This window comes from Elephas maximus, chromosome 26 (assembly GCF_024166365.1).
Source record: "Elephas maximus indicus isolate mEleMax1 chromosome 26, mEleMax1 primary haplotype, whole genome shotgun sequence".
NCBI lineage: Eukaryota > Metazoa > Chordata > Mammalia > Proboscidea > Elephantidae > Elephas > Elephas maximus.
This window is the reverse complement of record NC_064844.1, coordinates 16,493,240-16,516,573: the sequence shown is the minus strand read 5'-3', so window position 1 is coordinate 16,516,573 and position 23,334 is coordinate 16,493,240. Positions and strand designations below refer to the sequence as shown.

The window sequence follows — 23,334 nt, the reverse complement described above, 5'->3', positions numbered from 1 at the left end:
TGGGTTTGGTTTTGGTTTTGGTAACCTTGAGCAAGACACTTAAGTGGTCTCAGCCTCAGTCTTTTCATCTGTAAAATGGGGATGATAATTCCCACCTTAAGTTCCCTGGGTGGTGCAAATTGTGCCCAACTAAGTTCAAACCACCAAACTTTAGGTTAGTAAAAAAAAAAAAATAATAATAATACTAACCTAAAGTTTGGTGGTTTGAACCCTCCCAGTGGTACTGTTGAAGAAAGACCTGGCAGTCTGCTACCATAAAGATTACAGCCAAGAAAACCCTATGGAGCAGTTCTACTCTGCACACATGGGATTGCCATGAGTCGGAATCGACTCAATAGCAAGTGTTTTTTTTAAATCCCTAACTTGCAGTGTTGCTGTAAAGATATAACGTACAAAAAGTGCTAAGCGGAGTGCCTGGCACCTAGCTGGCGTTCTCAAATCCTAACAATTCAATGATCAAAGATGATCCTCGTACACTCACTTGGCATTTTAAAAAGGATGAAATCTCCAATCCGGTGGTGTTTTGTGGGTCTGTGCTGCTGGCCCAGAATCATGGCTGCTATTTTCCCTTAAAAACCACGTGTTTCACACAGAAATGGGAAGTGGGAGTATGAATAGAGGTGGTAGGTAGTGCTTGGTGTTTGTTAATCCCATCTACACAAAAACAGAAAACAGCAACGGGAACAGAAAAACTATTTGTGGAAATGGGAAGAGCTCCAGGTGCAGATTAAACCACTCGCGCTCCAGTTCTGTCTCTCCCAGCTGCCCAGCTTTCCTGGCCCTCTACAGCCCAGCCCAGATGTTCCCAAGTGTGGTCTCTGGACCAGGAGCATCAGCATCACCTGGGAACCAATAAGAAACGCAAATTCTGGGGGCCCAGCCCCAGACCTACTGGTCCAGAAACTCGGGTGGAGAGGCAGGCAGCAATGTCTGCTTTGAAAAAGTCTCCCAGGCGATTCTGATGCTGCTGGTCCAGGGACCACAGGTGATTCTGACGCACAGTGAAATTTGAGAACCACTGGCCCCACTTTCTCACCACCCTGCCCTTCCCACTATTTCTGCTTTCTCTCCTCTCCACTCCAGCCAAACTCACCATCCTTTGAAAATAACAGGGACATTTCTACTGTCACTGCCTTACTGTGCCATCCCCTCTACACCCATTGGCTCATTCTCCAAGGTGTCCCCGGTCATGCCAGCCCATAGTGGTTGCTCCCTCTCTGATCACCTGTAACCCTACAGTCAATCAGACCCGCTCACTGTCATTTTTATTGCCTCTGGAGGTTGGTCATGTCCCCCAAGCCAGAATTGTAAGCTCCTTCCTCCAAGGCAAGGAGTAAGCCTTTGACTTCTTTGCTTTCCTGTCAACACTTAATGTATATTTTATCATCCTGAGCTCCAGTGAACGGCACAGGGTAGAGACGCAAAATATACCTCACCGATCAATTGACATTTGTAGGCTTGGAAGGGAGAGAAAGAGAACTGCCGGAAATTGCCAGGGGAATATTGTTCTTGTCAGCTCGGATGGTACATCACAATCAAAGCTAACTGCCACAAGAAGCGGTTATTCCCTGTGCACCCGACTTTTCACATCATTAGAAGAAACTCCACAGGTGTTGCTGGAGAGCTGCTTAGACAATTATCACCCCTCCTTGGCTTCCTGTTTGTGTGCAGCCTGGAGAACACCAAAGCCGCCAATGCGGCTGGCCCTTCCCTCTGCCTCTGAGCTAGCTGCCAGGAGCTGCCAGAATTGGAGGCTCCTGCAGCACCGGCGTGGGGGGTTCTTTCTTCACCTGGCCCTGCTGAGCTGAGGATGCTCTCAAGGCTGCTGAGATGGTGTCGTTCAAGGTAGAAAGAAGTGTATGCTTTTAGGGGTGGGAATCCTCTCCTGCTGCTGCTTTCTTGGTGGCATGAGGTCCCCAACTCTCTGCTTGCTTGCCTTTCCTTTCATCCCTTGTAAGGTAAAAGGTGGTGCAGGCCATACCACAGGAAAACTCCCTTTGCATTGGATCAGGGATGTGACCTGGTAAGGGCATTACAATCCCACCCTAATCCTCTTTAACATAAAATGGCAATCATAAAATAGAGGACAACCACAGAATACTGGGAATCATGGCCTAACCAAGTTGATGCACACATTTTGGGGGGGGACAGAATTCAATCCATGACAAGTATATACTTTTAGGGCTGAGAATCATCTAGTCCAATGTCAGGTGGGGAATCTGAAGCCCAGAGAGAGAAATGGGCTTGCTCAGTCATATAGCTAGTTAAGAGCAGGACAAGAGGGGACCCTGGCTCCCCAGATTCCTAGTTCAGCGCTCATTCTCCAACTCTACCTGGGATTGCGTGGGTACAGCTATAGTTTGGTGGTCTCTTCATATATCCTGCCTCCTTCCCACTGCCAGGCCAATGTTCCTAAAATGCCCAGTCTGCCTAGAGTCTAGCTCCTGGTAATACTCGTGTATCCTCGTGGCTTGTTCCCGCTTTGAGTTACCTGGGTGTGTGACAGTGAGTAAACTGGTTGATGGAAGGGTCTGAGGTTGGGCGTGTTCCTGGGCTGTGGGATGGCCTGAGACCCTTCCTAGTCCTGACACTCTACAGACCTTCCTGCGGTTTGCTGTCCTAAATCCTTTCCGGCATAAGATGGGGCAAGCAAGCTTGTGTGAGAACCTGAATGGAGAAACTTGTGCTGATTTGTTATCTTACGGTAAGAGTGGGTATTAAGTGTCATTCATAACTCTTTTTTGATACTAATGGCTGCTTAGAATGTGACCTTGAGAAGCATTTTGAGTAAGGGCTCTGGGGGAAAAAAAGGCATCAGGATTGATTAATGATGTCTGCCAAGAAGAGTATAAAGGAGAATTTGCGGCTCTGGGAAGATGAAATCCCTACATGTTCTATTAGTAAAAGTTTCTCTTGGAAATCATTTTATTGTTAGGTTTGACTGTAATAGAAAACCACAAATAACAGTAACTTAAACAAGATAGACGTGTATTTTTCTCACATGAAAATCTGGGTAGAATTGCAAGGTGGTTTTGTTGCTTCACAGCCTCAGAGACCCAGGCTCCTTCTATCTGGGGGTGGGCTCAATCTTATTGTCCAAGACGGCAGCATCTGTATTCCAGGCAGCAGGATGGGGCAGAGGATTGTAAAAGAATAAATTTAAAAAATATATAAAACTGTGACTTGTCTTAGTTATCCAGTGCTGCTGTAACAAATACCACAAGTGGGTGGCTTTAACAAGCAAAAACAAATTTTCTCATAGTTTAGGAGGCCAGAAGTCTGAATTCAGGATGCTGGCTCTGGGGGCAGGCTTTCTTTCTCCGTTGGCTCTGGGAAAAGGTCCTTGTCTCTCCAGTTAGTTTGCTGGTTCCTTAGAGATTTTTTTTAGAGAGCTCCATGTGGCTTGGTATCAATCTGCCCCCACCTTTGCATGCTAGCTTGCTTGTTTATCCTCCTTTATACTTCAAAAGAAGTTGACTCAAGAATACACCTTACACTAATCCTGTCTCATTAACATAACAAAGACAACCCATTCTCAAATAAGATTATAATCACAGGCATAGAAGCTAGGATTAATATTTTGGGGGTATATTATATTATAATATATAGTATATTATATATATAAAAAATATAGTATATGTAATATACTATAATATACTCATCAACTCATAGCAACCTTACAGGACAGAGTAGAACTGCCCCATAGAGTTTCCAAGGAGTGCCTGGTGGATTTGAACTGCCAACCTCTCGGTTAGCAGTCATAGCACTTAACCACTACACCACCAGAGTCACTGTGAGTTGGAATCGACTCACCGGCAGTGAGTTTGGTTTTTTTTTTTTTTTTGGTTTACTATAGATATATTACAGATATGTTCCACACACTCCCTCCCCACCATGCTACTTCCCACTTCTTACTTATTCCTGTCTCGGGGATTCCACTGCAGGGGAAATCTCCTGGAACTATGTGTAGTCATCTATTCTCCAAATGGAAAGAAGATTGAAGCAGTACTAAGCCTGGGTTTTTAGCCTCAGCCTCATCCCTGACAAGCTGTGTGACTGTGGGGGCATCATTCCACCTCTCTGGTAACGATTCTATAAAATGGGCTTGGAGACCTATCTTCTGCTCACCTTACAGGAACATTTTCAGGATCTGTGGGGAGTGGAGGAATCTGTCAGCAAATATGAAGACTGTAGAGCATTATGCAAATGAACAGATTTATTATTACCCACTGAGAGAGAAGAAGGCACCGATCTTGTACAGGAAATCCTATCCTAGGCAGCAGGAAGGCTGAAACGTGAAGCTGACAGATTGAAATGTTGAACTGTCAGCTAGTAAAACCAGTATTTTGTGGAGTCCCTGTGTGTGTCAAGCCCGATGCCAGAGATCGCACAGGAGGCAGCAGGTGCAGTGGGTAAGGCACAAACTCCATGACTGCTTGGCTCACCCTTGTAGCAGCTGGGTGACTTAGTGTCTCTGTGCCTCAGTGTCCTCTTCTGTAAAATGGGGGTAGTATTAGCACCCACCTCACAGGCTTTGTTAGGATTAAATGAGTTAATAGATGTTAAACCCTTATCACAGTTACTGACACATAGTAAATACATGGTAATGATAATAGCACCTATCTTGTAGGTTATGATAATTAAATGCAAGGTTGATCTGTTAAGCACCCAGTGCAGGAGTCCAATCCATGGGGTCAGAGTGACGGTAGTGGGAGTAGGAGAATTATAATGGTTAATAGCATTGTTCTCTGCTCTTGGAGAATTTACAATATATTTGTGGAAAGACCCATGTAAAGCACCCTACACCAGCAAAAATCATAGTGTACCAGGTGAATATTTAAATATTGAGGGGACATGTTAGAGATTTTCGCCTGGGCAGGTTACCAAGTATCTTCCCAAACCCAGGGGCTGTGGAGCAGGTTCCGACTCAGGGTTGACCTCATGTGTACCACAGTAGAACTGTGCTCCATAGGTCTTTCAGTGGCTGATTTTTTTAGGTCACCCGGCCTTTCTTCCGAGGTGTCTCTGGGGGCACTTGAACCTAGTGCAGTAACTGGTTGCACCACGCAAGGACTCCAACAAGTATCTTTTTTTTTTTTTTCAGACTCGTTAAGTGACTTCTTTTTTAAAAATTTTATTTATTTTGTTGTTGTTGAGAATCTACACAGCAAACATATACCAGTTCAACAGTTTCTTTGTGTACAATTCAGCGACGTTGATTACATTCTTCTAGTTGTGCAACCGTTCTCACCCTCCTTTTCTGGGTTGTTCCTCCCCCATTTACATAAACTTACTGCCCCCTAAGGTTCCTATCTAATCTTTTGAATTGTTGCTGTCAATTTGATCCCGTGCAGGTAGTTCTTAAATAGCATAATGGTCAAGGCAGACACTTTTTACCAGTTAAGCTAAGCTGTTGTTTGGTTTTAAGAAGGCTTCAGGGGATATTTTTCATTTAAGATCCCAACAAGTATCTTAAGAAGAGGTTTTTTTTTTTTTTTTTTTTTTTATGTGAAGCATTGGTAGCTCAGTGAAAGAATTCTCGCCTTCCATGCAGAAGATCCAGGTTCAATTCCTGCCTAGTGTCATGGAGGCTTGCCTGTTGCTATAATGCTAAAAACTCAGGGGGGCTTCCAGACAAAGATGACAAGGAAGAAAGGACTGGTGATCTTCCAAAAGTCAGCCAATGAAACCTCTATGGATCACAGTGTTCCGATGTGCAACTGATCTTGGGGATAGTGTGGGACTGGGCCGTGCTTCCTTCCATCGTATGTTGGGTCACTATAAGTTGGGGGCTGACTCAACGACAGCTAACAAGGACGAGAGTTTTTAGCTGGTTGTGAAAACCACAAAGGGCAAGTATTGTAAGAAAATAGCTATTAAAAATTCAGTTTCTGAGGTTTTCCTGGCCCTGCCAGCCATCCAGGAATGAGCCTTGTTTAGGCTGGAGTTAACAGGCTTTTGGTGTCTCCTTCAGGCTGCAGAACTTCAGGGAATTTTGCATTATCTCATCCAGTGTGCTAGTCACCAGCCAGGAAGCCATTACACCTTCCCGAGGCACTTTTCTAAGGCGATTCGGAGGCACAGCTGCGCTGGAGGGCCCGGGATGGGCTCCCTGCTTCTCTTGGGGGTGGCGGGGGGGGGGGGGGTGGTGGCCTTGCTGGCAGCCATGGGTTCTTTTAAGCCAGGACCTGAAAGCGGCTCCCTGACTGCATTGGCAGGAAAGGGCCCGTGGGGTTAATGGATGACAGTGGCTCCTGATGGGACTGTGGTGTGAAGCTGATGCAAGTGCTAATGAAGGGCTGTTTTGTGCTGAGCAAAGACTGGAGTGGCCATATTGTCTTCCCTTTCATTCCAGCCCTGGCCTGGCCACCTGCGGAACATCACATGGGACAAGAGAGTTTAGAGCTGGAAGAACCTAAGGAGTCCAACCCTCCCATCTCACAGAAGGGAAAATTGAGGTCTAGGGAGGTGGGAGGAGGTACCCATAGATTCAGGGGCCAAGGCTGACTCAGCCCCAGGCCTTCAGAGCCCTGGTCCTGGGAGGCCACGCGGTGGGGTGAGGGGGAAAGAACATAAGCAGAAAAAAATCCTGGCCCGGCACCAATTCTCCTCTGCAACAGGGAAATAACCCTGAGGGTGTTTGTCAGGAAGCATTGAGATCATGTAAAATGCCTAACTCAGCCCATGGAGCACGTGTTCCCAAATGTCTGTGTGGTTTTCCCTATCAGAGCATAAATATGGCTGTGACTAGCTGAATATTAGTGAAACCTCCAAGGACTTGGACAATAAACTTGAACTGACTATAGCCTGTGCCAGGAGCCCTGGTGGCATAGTGGTTAAGCACTTGGCTGCTAAATGAAAGGTCTTCAGTTCGAACCCACCAGCCGCTCTGCAGGAGAGAGATGTGGCAGTTTACCCTGTAAAGATTTACAGCCTTGGAAACCCTGTGGGGCAGTTCTACTCTGTCCTATATGGTTGCTATGAGAATGGACTAGACAGAAACAGGTTTAATGCGTACAATCTGGCATGTCCCCATGAGTCATAGATAATGACCCTTATCAGGAAACAGAGTCCTCGGGGTGGGTGGGATAATCAGAGAAGGCCTCCAGAGGGGGTTGCCTTTGAGAAAAGGTGGGATTTAGGTGGCGCAGGGCCATAGAGCCCCCAGGATGAGGCTTGCTGTGGCCTGGCATTCAAGTTTCACTTTGGTGCCAGGTGCAGGAGAACCTTGAAGCCAGAGCTGGAGGCTGGAGATGGCAGACTTGATGAATTCGATAAGAATCAGAATGAAATGGGCTGTTTTCCTATAGGACCACAGCCCTGAGTGATCTGAGGGGCCTTGTGCCCTCGCCGTGCCTTTGAGGGCAACCCTGAAAAAGCACTCCCTGTGAGGCAGCGGCCATGCTCCTGACGGCAGCTCCATGTCAGAGCCTGTCTGTCCACGTCTATGCTTTCATGCCTGGCCCACTGCTAGGGTCCAAGTTCACTCCTCCTCCAGTGGGATTATAGGAATCCTTTATGCTGAAAACCAGGAAGGCAGATAAACTCATGGACAAAATATGTAGTTGTACGTGAAAATGAAGGGATGGATGATCACATAGCACCATTGGCTTGGAAGGAAATGATGAGCCCGAGTCTCCTGGGGTCAGCGTTACTTGAAGGTGCGAGCCAGGCATCTTGATTCTTTCTTGCAGACCTCAGGCACATTCAGGCGCCAAGAATATTTGGAGCAGCAGAGTTGCTGAAATGTCCCAGTCCTGGACAGTGTCTCACACAGCACTTTGTACTCTCTGGAGCCAGAAGGGAGGGGGGGCTTTCACAGTACTTTGACCACTGGCTAGAAGCCCTGGTGGTGCAATGGTTAAGCGCTTGGTTGCTAACCCACTAGCTGCTCCGTGGGAGAAAGACCTGGCTGTCTGCTCCCATAAAGATTACAGCCAAGAAAATCCTATGGGGCAATTCTACTCTGTCACGTTGGGTCGCTATGAGTCGAAATAGACTTGATGGCCCCCAATATAATAACCACCACTGGCCGAGGTTGTCCTGATGGACTCTTAGGAAGAGAAAAGATTCAAGATGGGGTCTTGGGTCACCCTCCCACATCTCAGGCCTGGAGGCCATAGCAGTGTGACTTCTCCAAGAATAAAGGAAGATTTGGGTGTTTGGTTCCTTTCAACTCTAAAACTCCATGCTCCTGGTATGAAATGGCTCCGGCTGCACTCTTTAGAGCAGGCTCACCTTCCTGTGGTGTATCATCAAGGGCCCCCCCCCCCATAGAATAATTACCCCATGGTGTAATTTAGTTCCAAGCCAGAACCTCATTACTACTTAAGAAGGCACTAATCTTATAAGCAGCTTATTAAAAAAAATTGATACAGTGGTCTCCTCTCTCTTCTTTGGGATCTCTTTGGTTGTTCAGGGTCGAGAATATGACTTTTTTCTTACAGTGTTCAGGAAGAAATAAGTTTGGTAAAGTGTGAGTTCTAGAGCCAAAAGGCGCCAGTATGTTCTTTGAGCTATGCCGGGTCACGATTCCAGGGTATTCTGAATCCTCCGCTGTCCTTTGGAGCTCGAAGGGTGGGCTCTGTGCCAGCTTCTCTTTGGCGCCTCCCCAGGCTGCCCCAGCCCATGCCATTCTTTGCCTTCAGCATGTCCCACATGCTCCTGTTCTTTGCATTTTGTTGACTCTTTTCAGCTCTCCAGCCACAGGTACTTCGTCTTTTTTCTTCCTGGGCTTCCTCCATTAAACCAGTAAAACTGGTTCTTGTCAAGTCAGCTTTGATTTATGGCTACTTCATTTGTGTCAGAGTTGAAAGGTGCTCCATAGGGTTTTCCGTGGCTGATTTTTTTTTTGGAAGTAGATCACCAGGCCTTTATTCTGAGGTACCTCTGCATGTGAACTTGAAGCTCCAACCTTTCCATTAGCAGCCAAGCGTATTAACCCGTTTGTACCACCCAGGCACTTCTTTCCCCCATTAAACCAAACCTGTTGCCTTTGAGTCGATTCCAACTCAAAGCGACCCTATAGAACAGAGTGGAACTGCCCCATAGGTTTTCCAGGGAGCAGCTGATAATTCAAACTGCTGACCTTTTGGTTAGGAGCCGAGCTCTCAACCAGTGTGCCATCGGGGCTCCTTTCCTCCATTAGACCTCAATAAAGGCTTTGCCCACCGGAAGTGCCCAAGAAATACTTCCAGGTCAGTCAGAGGGGAGATAGCCTAACCAGAAATCCCTCAGATAATTGTTAATAACCAAAGAGTGTTCTATTTACAAAACAAAACGTTCCGGCAAATATACTGCTTTCTATAGCTTATTTGTATGAAAGAACTATCACTGTTGTTTTCTGCCGTCGAGTTGATTCTGACTCACAGCAACCCTACAGGACGGAGTAGAATTGCCTCATAGGGTTTCCTAAACCTGGTGGCTTAGTGGTTAAGTACTATGACTGCTAACCAAAAAGCCTGCAGTTCAGATCTACCAGGTGCTCCTTGGAAACTCTAACGGGCAGTTCTACTCTGTCCTATATAGGGTCACTATGAGTTGGAATCAACTCGACGGCAATGGGTTTAATCTTTACAGGAGCAGATTGCCAAGTCTTTTCTCCTTCAAAGAGGCTGTTGGGTTTGAACTACTGAATTTTGGTTAACAGCTGGGTGAGAGCTTAACCATCGTGCCACCAGGGCTCGTTGAAAGAACTATGGGTTGTTGTTAATGATGACATGGAGTTAGAGTAGAAAATCACTATTGGTGGAAGCTACCACTGCTAGAACTAGTAGGTTCTAGTTCTGGCTCTGCTGCTTTCTAGTTAGGAGACTGTATTAGTTTTTAGGACTGCAGTAACACGTTACCACAAACTTGGTGGCTTACCACAGAAATTCATTCTCTCGAGCTCTGGAATCAAGCCTGAAATTAAGGTGTCAGCAGGATTGGTTCCTTCTGAGGGCTCTGAGGAAGAATCTGTTCCATGCCTGTCTCCTAGCTTCTGGTGCCTCCTGGCGATCCTTAGCGTTGCTTGGTTAACAGACGTGTCGCTATGGTCTCCGCTTCTGTCCTCACGTCATATTCTCCCCCTGTGTCTCTCTGTGTTCTTTTCTGACTCTTATAAAGATGCCAGTCATTGGATTTAGGGCAAATTCTAGTACAGTGTGATCTCATCTTGAGGACCCCACCTTAATTATATCCCCAAAGACCCTTTTTCCAAATAAGCTCATGTTCCAGGTTTTGGGTGGACATGAATTTTTGGGGGAGACTTTTCAACCCAGTGGAGCCCTGATGGTACAGTGGTTAAGTATTCAGCTGCTAACTAAAAAGTTGGCAGTTTGAATCCACCAGCTCATCCCTGGAAACCCTATGGGACAGTTCTACTCTGTCCTATTGGGTCACTCTGAGTTGGAATTGACTTGACGGCAATGGGTTTGGTTTTGGGTAGTTCAACCCAGTGCGGCAGTAGTGGTTCAGCGGTATAATTCTTGCCTTCTGTACAGGAGACCCAGGTTTAATGTATTTCATGTGGGGCCACCACCTGTCTATAAGTGGAGGCTTGTATTTTGCTGTGATGTTGAACAAGTTTCAGCAGGCTTCCAGACTGAGATGGACTAGGTAAAAAAGACCTGGCAATCTACTTCCACAAAGTAGTAAATTGAAACCCTGTGGTCACAATGGTCTGATCTGCCGCTGATCTTAGGGACAGTACAGGACTGAGCAGAGTTTTGTTCTGTTGTGCCTAGGGTCATCATGAGTCAGGAGCCAACTCCACAGCAGCTAACCACAACAACATTCAGCCCACATGACCTTAGGTAAATCAACCTCTAGGTCTCCATTTCTTATCTGGAAAATGGGGGTTACAGTATCTGCCCCTCTAATTCAATACCAGCACTAATCAGATGGATGAGAATGGCATGAAGTACAAATGAGAGCCTAAGAGTGTTAAAGGTGCCTTTGTGAGTCTGGCAATTAAAGCAAGACACATCTCAAATAAAAATACGGCTGGCGTTTAATCATTCTTGGTCTGTGAGGAGCACTGGACAGGTACATCTTTATTTATGTTGCATTTATTCATCTGTTCTTTACAGACACCCCCCGAGTTACAACGGGGTTCCGTTCTGACAACTTCATTTGTAAGTCGGTTCTAATATAAGATGAACACCTCTTTCCTTTTTTTTTTTAGCTTCCACTATTATGGCCTTTTTTTATCGGTATCTTTATAAATCCTACCTTTGAACATCGGGGAGTGAACATCTAAGAACAATTATGCAAATTATGCACTACAACATTGTTTGTTATACATATTACTAACAATAAGATGTACAAAAAAAAAAAAAATAGACAGCCCTAAGTGTGGCTCATCGTAACTCAAATATGTCGTAGGTCGGCAACTATCTGTATCGTTACAACTACTAAAATTCCTACTATTATCGTTGTCTGGCACAGCAAAATATGAAGGTTTGATGTATGCCCTTTCCCAATGAGCACATCATTTTGGAGTTCTGCTTTAGTGCCCTGTGTACCAGTTCCTTGTGCCCCAGACCAACTCTGAGTGTGAAAGGAGAATTTGTCCTAAATGATGTAGATATGAATGGTATCTGTTGACATTCTCCTGAACTGCAGTGAGATTTAAAGTTCTCTGGGTGTCCTGCCACTCTGGAGCTAGGAAGCCAATTGGTGATTTTTTCTTGGGCATGAAATGGTGTGGACTTTTTTCAGATTGTGCAGGTGGGTGCATAACTTGGCAGCTCACTGTTTCTAACACCCAGAGATGTACTTGCCTTTCTGTGTCCGCTAGGGAGACAGAAGCAATCCAATCCTGGCTGGACTTCAAACTTCTTGTGAAATTCCTGGCTTGTGTTTGTCTTGTTTTGTTTTTAATTATTCTTTCTTTCCTTATCCTTAGACTCCTGCCAAATTATTATTGTCAGAATTTTTCAAGTGCCAGGCCTTTGTCTCTAGGACGCTTTTGCTTGTCTTTCTGCTGTATTTCTCCACACCCTACTCCTGTGCTCTCTTCCCCCACCCATAGCACCACCAGGCCCTCTTCCCACCCCCATACATCAGACTGCCCTTTCCCTACCTTCCAGTTGCCACTCTTATGCCTCAATATTCCTCTGAACCCTCCATTTCTTTCTCACTTTACCTAATTGTTAGAGTGCATTGGCCCAAGGTATGAACGACGGGGTAAGTTTAATTCCGTTCAGAGGTGTTTACACTTTCAAAGAGAATGATTTTAGGCATTAAATAATAGTACCTAGTGTTGATGAAGATGTATGAAAACAAGCCCTTTCATATTTGCAAGTGTGGTTATAAGTTGATGAACTCTTTCTGGAGGGCAACATGGCAACAAATATCAAGGGCCTTAAAAATATACGTTTCCCTTGACCCAGAAATTTCACTCCTAGGTAAGAATGATCATAAAACAAAAAACCCAAACCTGTTCCCATTGAGTTGATTCTGACTCATAGTGACCCTAGAGGACAGAGTAGAACTGCCCTGTTGGGTTTCCAAGGCTGTAAATCTTTACAGAAGCAGCTGCCAGTGGAGTGGCTGGTGGGTTCAAACTGACAACCTTTCCATTAGCAGCCAAGCACTTAATCACTGTGCCACCAGAGCTCCTTAAGAATGATAATAGAAGTGTATAAAGGATGTTCTTTTCAGTGTTGTTTAAAATATTGAAAAACTGAAAAAGTAAATAGCCAGAATAATAGTATGGTGTAGGTACTCAAAAACCGCCAATTGATCTTGCTTCATCAATACTACGGAAGACTATGCAATAATGATATTAGAAAAACAGTCATTAAATGCAAAGATTTTCAAGATATATTAAGTGACAAGATTCATAGGTCATAGTGTTATCTATGGTTTAATATTGTAACTAATATTTGGTATTGACTGAGTAGACTGTGTAGATTTGAATCCAGGCTCTGCCACTTATATGCTGTGTGACCTTGGGAAAGTTTCTTAATTTCTCTGTGTTTCAGTTTCCTCATCTGTAAAATTAAGGGCAAACAGAGCCTACTCAGATGTTGTTGTGAGGATTAAATGATTAAAAATATGTAAAGTGCCTAGAATAATACCTGGCACATAGTATTGAATGCTAAAATACCTGGCACATAGTATTGAATGCTAAAATACCTGGCACATAGTATTGAATGCTAGCTACTATTAAAAAAATTGTTAAAAAAATGATTCATATATGTGTATCTGTACACACACACACACAAACAAATGAAAGCCTGGAAGGAATATATTGAACTTATCTTTGGGTAATGAGATCATAAGGAGCTCTGCTGGTGTATTTTGCAATCATTTTGCATAATCCATTGGCCCATAAGGTAAAATTTATTATCTGTCACATAGAAATTTAAGTTCTGTTTTTACTTTTTGGCATTCATAGGATGTGTTTTTGTTACATCAAAGTGTCCGTTCCAAATATTTGGGACTGATGGTATAAACAAAATAAATCCTGCAACTTGTAGATTTCTATCTCTTTGGCTTCAGAAGATGGATGAACTGGCTGCCCCATACCCTCTTCTGGATTTGAAATTTGACTTTCATCTGAGCCATGAGGATAACATTTATGAGATCAATACCCCACCGGAAGTTTTAGCAAAGAAAGAATAAACTACCCTGAGTCTCAGTCATCATAACAGATATTTGCTTAGGAAGGGCAGGGCTTTGGTGGGGAAGTCTATCAGAAACTGTGCCGTTAAACGAGAACATCTCGCGTGGGAAAGGGTTCATGTTACTGTTTGAGATTCAACCCTTTTACCCTGCTTTTATCTTCAGTTTTTCTCATCTGCCTTATCTTCCTTGAAGGCTAGCTCTTTGAGCTGGTGGTTTGAATTCACGAGAACAGAAGTCACAAGTGAGCCCCTGGCTTTAGCGGGGAATGACTACGGCAGTTTTAATACAAGGAGGTGGGGACTACTTGGTTTTGATCTCTTTAAGGTGTTGTTTTCTTCTTTACCCTGCTTCAGCACTCACTGTACATGTTTCCAAAACATGTCTGATGATAACAACCTGTATAAACATCAGTGAATTTGCCACCAAGCATATCCAGTAGCTTGCAAGAACCTTGAGTGTTTGCTGAGGAGAGAAAGCAAGTAAGAACAGTTGAGTATGGTGGCTGGGATGACTGGATATTTAACGTTTGAAATGTTGGGTGTAAACGGGGGAAGGGAGGAAATATAATTGGAGTGTAGTCTCCTGTGACAGGAAAATCAGTATTGAGGGTGAGGAGCTTGCTCCCATCCCTAAACAAGGCAAGGGAGAGTAGCTAATACTAACAATCATAATGGTACTTATGATGAGTATAATAATAATAAAAAGGAGCCCTGGTGGTGCCATGGTTAAGCACTCAGTTGCTAACTGAAAGCTTGGCAGTTTGAACCCACCCAGCTGCCCAGTGGCTCCATAGGAGGAGAAAGACTTGACAATCTGTTCTTGTAAAGAATACACCCTAGAAAATCCTATGAGGAAGTTCTGCTTTGTTGACTTGATGGCACCTAACAACAACATAATAATAATAAATATTTTCTTTCTGTCAGGCATAGTTTCTATGTACCTAAATTAATTCATCAGATCCTCACGACAACCCTATGAGGTAGTACTGTTGTTAATCACATTTTGTACATTTAGAATGAGTCATGGTGGGAGTAACTGAGTTGCCCAATGTTATGTGGCTACCAAGTGGGGCTTGAGCCCAGGCATTCTGGCTCCTGGTCCACACTCTCCGCACTGTGTGTTTCCTCAAGTCTTCAAAGTTCACATGGTTCAGAATGCTGTCTTTCCTTGGGACAGCCAAGGAGAACCCCACACTTACAAGTCAAGGTCTTTAGTCAGGATCCAGGAGGATACTTTGTCCTCATCCATTTTAACCAGGAAGCTGAGTGGCCTTTCTGTTTCTTCGAGCCTTCGGTTTCAGGGATGGTTCTCTCTTCCAGCTTGCTCTCCTCCAAGCTGGCTAGTTGTTATCATGTGTTTTTGTTTCATGTCTCTGAGGCTGGGGCAAGAGTCCAGGTGATGGAATGGAAGCACACATATAGTACAGATGGGATTTGGGAGGTTGGAGGACCGAGGTGAGGTCTGGGTGATACTGGATGGCTAGTTGGTTTGTGAAATTGTTCACCTCAGAGCCTCGAGAGCTGACTGAAGCTTTGAAATGCATGGTGGTGTCCTGGGAAGTGTGGAATGTAAAACAAGTCACAATTCATTTTCCCCAGAAAGCCTCAGACCTAGCTCTCTTGGTGAATGAAGAGCAAGGGTAAGACTGCAGGAAAGCAACAACACAAGGAAATAATTGCCTCAAGATGGGTTTGGGTTGTGTCATTGCACGGCTCGCTGCCTTCATAATGTATGGGTCTGGAATGGCAGTTTCTTTGAAAAGTAATAGTGAGTTTAATGGGGGTTGGAAGTGATCACTGGACTGGGGAATGCAGATGGGACCTGGATGCTGTACTTTGAAAGGGTTGAGATGAGCTCCAAAGCAAAATAAAGGAGGATGTTTTAAGTGGGTTGAACTGAAGGAGTGAACTTTAAATGGGATTTTCCAGCTGAATGTAATGGAAACATCATGGTATTACATCATTTAACAAACAAGAATTTATTAAGCACTTTTTAAGCACCCGGCAAAGTTCCTTGTGTTCCTGGTGGTGTGAGGGGGTCACCAGGGATAAGCAGGAAGGATATAGGTGCAGACCTACCTTTGAGGGACTCCAGTGTTGAGAGGGAAACAAAGAACTCTGGGTGGGGGTAAGCCTGAAAGTTCAGGCCTCTGTTACTGGGACTTTGTAAAGGGGCACTTAGAGAGGAACAAACTGTGCTAAGGAAGGGAGGGTGGAATGAGAAAGACCTGGTTGTAGGAGGAGGACAATATGGCTGAAGCAGAAGGGGGTAGGAGAGTGAGTTGGAACCATCTATCGGGCCTGGGCTTGGAAGAATGTTAAATGCCAGCAGGAGACATTGAGGCTTGTGGCAGCAGGAATTCAAGTTGAAGATTTTAACTTTGTTATTTGGAAGTGAGGTCCCTAAGAAGGCTTTTTGTCCTTAAGCCTGGAGCCAAGACACAAATGCCTTTGAGGTTTTCAAACCAAAGCTTCGTTTGTTGCGTTCTCGATCACTCTAAACCTTCTGTTTTATGTATGGTTGTTGGAGATCTCTACACTGTTCCTGTGAGGAAGAGTTTACAACTGATGTTCTGAAAAATTGTCCTGGGTCACGTGGACCTTAGTGGCAGAGATAGGGAAGAAGCCTGGCCTTCTGGCTCTTTCTCCCCATGACAATAATTTGAAATTCTATGAGGCCCTAGCCCTAGTTACCTCATCTCTACAAGGCTTAGTTAGGTCTGGTGACAGGCCATCTTACACAATTGATCACAGAGCCTGTGTCTCTGAGTTTCAAGCCAACGGTGAGTAGGGAGGGGAGGCTCTGTGTTCAGAACTTGCGAGATTAGTCTGGGGTGATTCACCTTTAAAACCTCCCTATGCCCTACAACTTCTTCTCACTTATTTTGGCTACATCATCAAGAAAGACCAATCACTACAAAAGGACATCGTGTTTGGTAAAGTAGAGGGCCAATGAAAATGAAAGAAACCCTCAGTAAGATGGATTAACACAATAGCCACAACAATGGGCTCGAATATACCAACGATCATGAAGATGGCACAGGACTGGGCAACATTTTATTCTGTTGTACACAAGGTCACCATGAATCTGAGTCGACTGGACTAACAACAACAAATGCCCTATGGTAACTTCATAGGCTGTCGGCACACTATCTCTTTGTATTTTGAAAAGTTGAGAGGAGTTTCAGCGTTTAAAAAATTCTTTTTATGTCTAGAAGCACTTTACTCAACACTGAACACTTAGAAGTGTGACAAATTATCTGCCCTACATGATAGATGCTAAAGGAAGACAGAGGGCATCACAGCCTGGAGTGGAAGCAAGCCACAAGTGTTTACCGAGCAACTGCTATGTGTGGGACCCTTTTCTAGGTCCTGGGGGTCAGGTGATGCCATGCTACCTGTGGAGCCTACCTGGGCCCCGGTAATGCAGATGGGAAGAGAGTTCCTGACAACCTAAATGGATGCTGAATGCTCAAGGAGTGATCCACATGGAGGTTGCTGGAAGAGTCCTGGAGAAGGAGTGCATTTGGAGTCCAGTATAGGGCTGGTTTGGAGCCTGGCGTGCTTGGGAATGCCTGGGCAGGATGGCGCCTAGGAGCCCAGCTGAGCACTGGGTTTGTGGCAGCAAATAAGGCCCGTGAGGAACACAAGTCAAGGAGCAGAGGATGTGGGCTGCCATGTTGAAGAACTGAAAGCCGCTCTGGGTACAGAGGGAAATGTGGGGGGCAAGAGGTGTCATGACAATGGCCGCGTTATTGCTTGATCAGTTGGATCAGCACATGTAGAATGGGCTGGCACCGAAGAGAGCAAAGGAAGGTCTAGGATGCCAGGCTGGAGACCGTGAGGGCTGGCACCAGGGGCAGGAGTGGAGCTGAAGGGTTGGCAGAATGGCTTAAGGAAAATGGCTGGAGGGGCTTAGTGACTGATTAGGTAGGAGGGGCAGGGCGTGGGAGGATCAACAGGTGGCTCCAGATGAAGGTCCTGGGAGAACAGCCTGCAAAACGTTTTGGCACTTGTTCAGGGCTCCGAGTTCTTTGTATATGTATATCTTTTCAAAAATTATGGTGTCAAGTCAGCATATATCAGTTATTGTGTATATCCAATGTGTGTGTGTGTGTGTGTGTGTGTGTGTGTGTAGAAAGTCAGTTGGAGACAGTGAAGCTAAACGTTCCTGCCATCTCCAGAGGGAGATGTAGTTTGGGGAAGGCCCGTGGCATTTTAAAAGCAGCTGGTGTACGGAGAATGAATCCTGAGCCAACCATGGAGACAAATACCGTGGACTCTTGGGAAAAATTAGGAAGCAGCCAAAATTGTGTACCCAGAAGCGACCTAAGTCAATAACATCAGGGCCTGAGGGTGGTGGAAGCCCTGTGGTGCCTCACATCCCACCTTCAGGGTTTGGGCTATCTGAGGATGAGTCTGTAGTTGGATGTGGAAATGAGGGGTAACTGCTAGGAACCCTCACCTCAGCAGGGTCATTTTCTTCCTTTTGCCAGAGTTTGGACACTCTGCCATGACTCTGGGCAGCAGAAGCTTTGTGCTTCACTGGGCTTTGCACCTTGAACTTGGTTACTAAGAAGACTTGGCAATTTAGATGGGGGTGGGGTGCAAGTGGGGATGCTGTGGAGCAAGAGCTAGGAATCTGTGTTTCTCACTGAATGAGTTGCATAATCAAGGGCTAAATCTTTCTCATAAGACTGACTTCTCTTTTCTGCCTTAGTTAGGAGTGTTTGCTTTTTAACCTTCTCTTTATGTAAGGAGAGTTGCTTTTTAACTTTTTTGGGTAATGATTTCTTTATGCAAAACAAACTTCTATTAGTAATGCCATTATTCTCCACTAAAGGAACTATGACTGAAATGTGTCTTAGTCATCTAGTGCTGCTATAACAGATACCACAAGTGGATGGCTTTCACGAAGAGAAGTTTATTCTCTCACAGTCTGTTGTTGTTGTTGTTAGGTACTGACAATCGGTTCCGACTCATAGCGACCCTACGCACAACAGAACGCAACACTACCCGGTCCGGCGCCATCCTTACAATCGTTGTTATGCTTGAGCTCATTGTTGCAGCCACTGTGTCAGTCCACCTCGTTGAGGGTCTTCCTCTTTTCCGCTGACCCTGTACTTTGCCCAGGATGATGTCCTTCTCCAGGGACTGATCCCTCCTGACAACATGTCCAAAGTATGTAAGACACAGCCTCGCCATCTTTACTTCTAAGGAGCATTCTAGTTGCACTTCTTCTAAAACAGATTTGTTCGTTCTTTTGGCAGTCCACGGTATATTCAATATTCTTCGCCAACACCACAATTCAAAGGTGTCAACTCTTCTTCGGTCTTCCTTATTCGTTGTCCAGCTTTCACATGCATGTGATACGATTGAAAATACCGTGGCTTGGGTCAGGCACACCTTGGTCTTCAAGGTGACATCTTTGCTCTTCAACACTTTGAAGAGGTCCTTTGCAGCAGATTTTGATTTCTTGACTGCAGCTTCCATGGCTGTTGATTGTGGATCCAAGTAAAATGAAACCCTTGACAACTTCAATCTTTTCTCCGTTTATCATGCTGTTGCTCATTGGTCCAGTTGTGAGGATTTTTGTTTTCTTTATGTTGAGGTGCAATCCATACTGAAGGCTGTGGTCTTTGATCTTCATCAGTAAGTGCTTCAAATCCTCTTCACTTTCAGCAAGCAAGGTTGTGTCATCTGCATAATGCAGTTTGTTAATGAGTCTTCCTCCAATCCTGATGCCCCGTTCTACATATAGTCCAGCTTCTCGGATTATTTGCTCAGCATACAGATTGAATAGGTATGGTGAAAGAGTACAACCTTGACCCATACCCTTCCTGACTTTAAGCCAATCAGTATGCCCTTGTTCTGTCCGAACAACTGCCTCTTGATCTATGTAAAGGTTCCTCATGAGCACAATTAAGTGTTCTGGAATTCCCATTCTTCGCAGTGTTATCCATAGTTTATTATGATCCACACAGTCGAATGCCTTTGCATAGTCAATAAAACACAGGTAAACATCCTTCTGGTATTCTCTGCTTTCAACCAGGCTCCATCTGACATCAGTAATGATATCCCTGGTTCCATGTCCTCTTCTGAAACTGGCCTGAATTTCTGGCAGTTCCCTGTCGATATACTGCTGCAGCCGTTTTTGAATGATCTTTGGCAGAATTTTGCTAGCGTGTGATATTAATGATATTGTTCTATAATTTCCACATTCGGTTGGATCACCTTTCTTGGGAATAGGCATAAATATAGATCTCTTTGAGTCAGTGGGCCAGGAAGCTCTCTTCCCTATTTCTTGGCATAGATGAGTAAGCACCTCCAGTGCTGCATCTGTTTGTTGAAACATCTCAATTGATATTCCATCAATTCCTGGAGCCTTGTTTTTCGCCAATGCCGTCAGAGCAGCTTGGACTTCTTCCTTCAGTACCATTGGTTCCTGATCATATGCCACCTCTTGAAATGGTTGAATATCGACTCATTCTTTTTGGTATAATGACTCTGTGTATTCCTTCCATCTTCTTTTGACGCTTCCTGCATCATTTAATATTTTCCCCATGGAATCCTTCATTATTGCAACTCGAGGCCTGAATTCTTTCTTCAGTTCTTTCAGCTTGAGAAACGCCGAACGTATTCGTCTCTTTTGGTTTTCCATCTCCAGCTCTTTGCACGTGTCATTATAATACTTTGTCTTCTCAAGACACCCTTTGAAATCTTCTGTTCAGTTCTTTTACTTCATCAATTCTTCCTTTTGCTTTAGCTGCTCGACGTTCGAGAGCAAGTTTCAGGGTCTCCTCTGACATCCGTCTTAGTCTTTTCTTTCTTTCCTGTCTTCTCAATGACCTCTTGCTTTCTTCATGGATGACATCCTTGATGTCATTCCACAACTCACCTGGTCTTTGGTCACTAGTGTTCAATGCATCAAATCTATTCTTCAGATGGTCTCTAAATTCAGGTAAGATATACTCAAGGTCATATTTTGGCTCTCAAGGACTTGCTCTGATTTTCTTCAGTTTCAGCTTGAGCTTGCATATGAGCAATTGATGGTCTGTTCCACAGTTGGCCCCTGGCCTTGTTCTGACTGATGATATTGAACTTTTCCATAGTCTTTTCCACAGATGTAGTCAATTTGATTTCTGTGTGTTCCATCTGGTGAGGTCCATGTGTATAAAAAAAAAAAAATTTTTTTTTTTTTTTAGTCACCGTTTATATTGGTGAAAGAAGGTATTTGCAATGAAGAAGTTGTTGGTCTTGCAAAATTCTATCACTCGATCTCCGGCATTGTTTCTATCACCAAGGCCATATTTTCCAACTACTGATCCTTCTTCTTTGTTTCCAACTTTTGCATTCCAATCGCCAGTAAGTATCAATGCATGTTGATTGCATGTTCCTTCAATTTCAGACTGCAGCAGCTGATAAAAATCTATTTCTTCATCTTTGGCCCTAGTGGTTGGTGCATAAATTTGAATAATAGTCATATTAACTGTTCTTCCTTGTAGTCGTATGGATATTATCCTATCACTGACAGCGTTGTAGTTCAGGATAGATCTTGCAACATTCTTTTTGAGGTTGAATGCAACACTGTTCCTCTTCAAGTTGTCATTCTCAGCATAGTAGACTATATGATTGTCTGATTCAAAATGGCCAATACCAGTCCATTTTAGCTCACTAATGCCTAGGATATTAATATTTATGTGTTCCATTTCATTTTTGACAATTTCCAATTTTCCTAGATTCACAGTCTAGTAGGCTAGAAGTCTGAACTCAGGGTGTCAGCTCCAGGGGAAGGCTTTCTTTCTCTGTCTGCTCTGGAGGAAGGTCCTTGTCATCAGTCTTCCCTTGGTCTGGGAGCTTCTCAGCCCAGGAAACTTAGGCTCAAAAGATGCACTCTACTTCTGGCACTGCTTTCTTGGTGGGATGAGGTTCCCATGTCTCTCTGCTCATTTCTCTCTTTTATATCTCAAAAGAGATTGGCTTAAGACGCTATCTAATCTTACAGACCTCACCAATATAACTGCCGCTAATCCATCTTATTACATTATAATGACAGGTTTACAACACATAGGGAAATCACATCAGATGATAAAATAGTAGACAATCATACAAGGGAATCATGACCTAGCCAAGTGGACAGATATTTTGGGGGGACACAATTCAATCCATGACAATATGTAATGACCAAATCAAAATGTAACACCAGATAAGTGAAGTTATTATTTAGTCTTTTGATTGGGTTCTGTTAGTCTCTTCTGTTAACTGCCCTTCCCTCCCCAATTGACCAGAAACCTGCTAGGCCGTAGCAGCGCTTCAAACTGGTTCAAACGAGTTCAGTCATGGCCTATGAAGTGATACCAGAACAGACTCGAATTATTACAACTTAGGTGAACTGGAACAAGAGCCAAGATGGGAAAATTCATGGGTCAAAGGCCTGGAATGAGAGACTGGGAAGAGGCATAGTGAGCCCTTTCAGAAGCCTGATTGGTGAGATGAGATTATTGGCAGGACTGTGGAGAGTGACATACATTCAAAGCTGCACAGTTGGCTGCCATCTTTGAGCGGGGCACTGCTGTTTCTGACTCTGCTCAAAATCCTATGGGCAAGAGATTTGGTTGCTGTGTAACATGTATGCTGCCCTTGTTTTCTAAGAGGGTGATTGGGTTTCTAGCAGGGCTTCAACTTATAATTTTTCCATTCCAATTATTGTTCTGGTTCCCAAATTTTAAAAATATGGTTCAGTTCTGGTTTTGCTTCCTTAGCCATGACTGAACCAGGAAGAACCAGTTCGAAGCTCTGAGCCTTAGAAAGACAAAGACACTGTCCCTGAAGTGCTCAGGCTTCTCCTGAGGTTGTTCTGTGTACAGGTGATTTGGCAAGGAGTGAAACTGAGGCAAATTCCCAGAGCTGTGATTCACCCTCCTCACTGCCTCGAACAGCACACTTGAAGCCATGAGATTTGTCAGCAGTGACTTTGATCCTCTGCTCTTTCAGAAGGAAAAGCAGTTGGGATTGGTTGGAGATTTCAACCAAGTGGTTGAGCTGTTGGATTCACTGTCTCAGACAGGCTTATTGGAAACTTTGGAGCCCCTTTGAGCAGAAATCTGCCATTCAGCAATAGATTAATGAATTAGAGAATCAGAGAGTAACTTGACCTGTGAGGAGAAATGGTGGATTTCTCATATTTGACTAATTAAGTACCAGAATATGTGTTAAACCCCAGGAGAATGGCCCCACAGGGATAAACTTGAGAGGGGATTGGGGGCAGAAAGGAAGCTGTGAAGAGGTCAGTGACAGCCACCCCCAACTGATTGTTTTTTATACCAGCTGCAGCTTCCAAGGAAGGCAGTTTCCACCTGTCAGCGGGAGAGCTTTGGGTTGGTTTTCCATACCTGTTCCTTTGGCTGCATTTGGTCTATTCCCTAGGGTGTTGCTGGGACCCAGTTCCACCTCTGAGGGCATTCCCAGCTCTGCTGCTGACAGCCACCTGAGATGTGTGTGCTCTGGGGGCTGAGCCTACTCCCCTGTTGGAGGTTTTGCTCATAGACTCCAGCCCAGGGATCACAGCTCCAGGGTGTGGCATCTGGCTAGGTGGGATGGACCGAGCTGTGTTCTTACAGGCCTTGCTCATTGGCTCCCTGCCTTTTCCTGGGCACTTATGGGAGGGTAGCAGACTTATTTCACTCCGTGGAGGCCTCCACAGCTTCTGTCCTCTCAT

The 23,334-nt window shown here is 44.6% G+C and overlaps 1 protein-coding gene across 2 annotated transcripts in view; it reads left to right on the top strand.

Moving 5' to 3' along the window:
• The window catches only part of PRKCE (protein kinase C epsilon), a 625,949-nt gene that overhangs the window by 191,178 nt on the left and 411,437 nt on the right, over window positions 1–23,334 (top strand). The gene's annotated exons all lie outside the window — the stretch shown is intronic.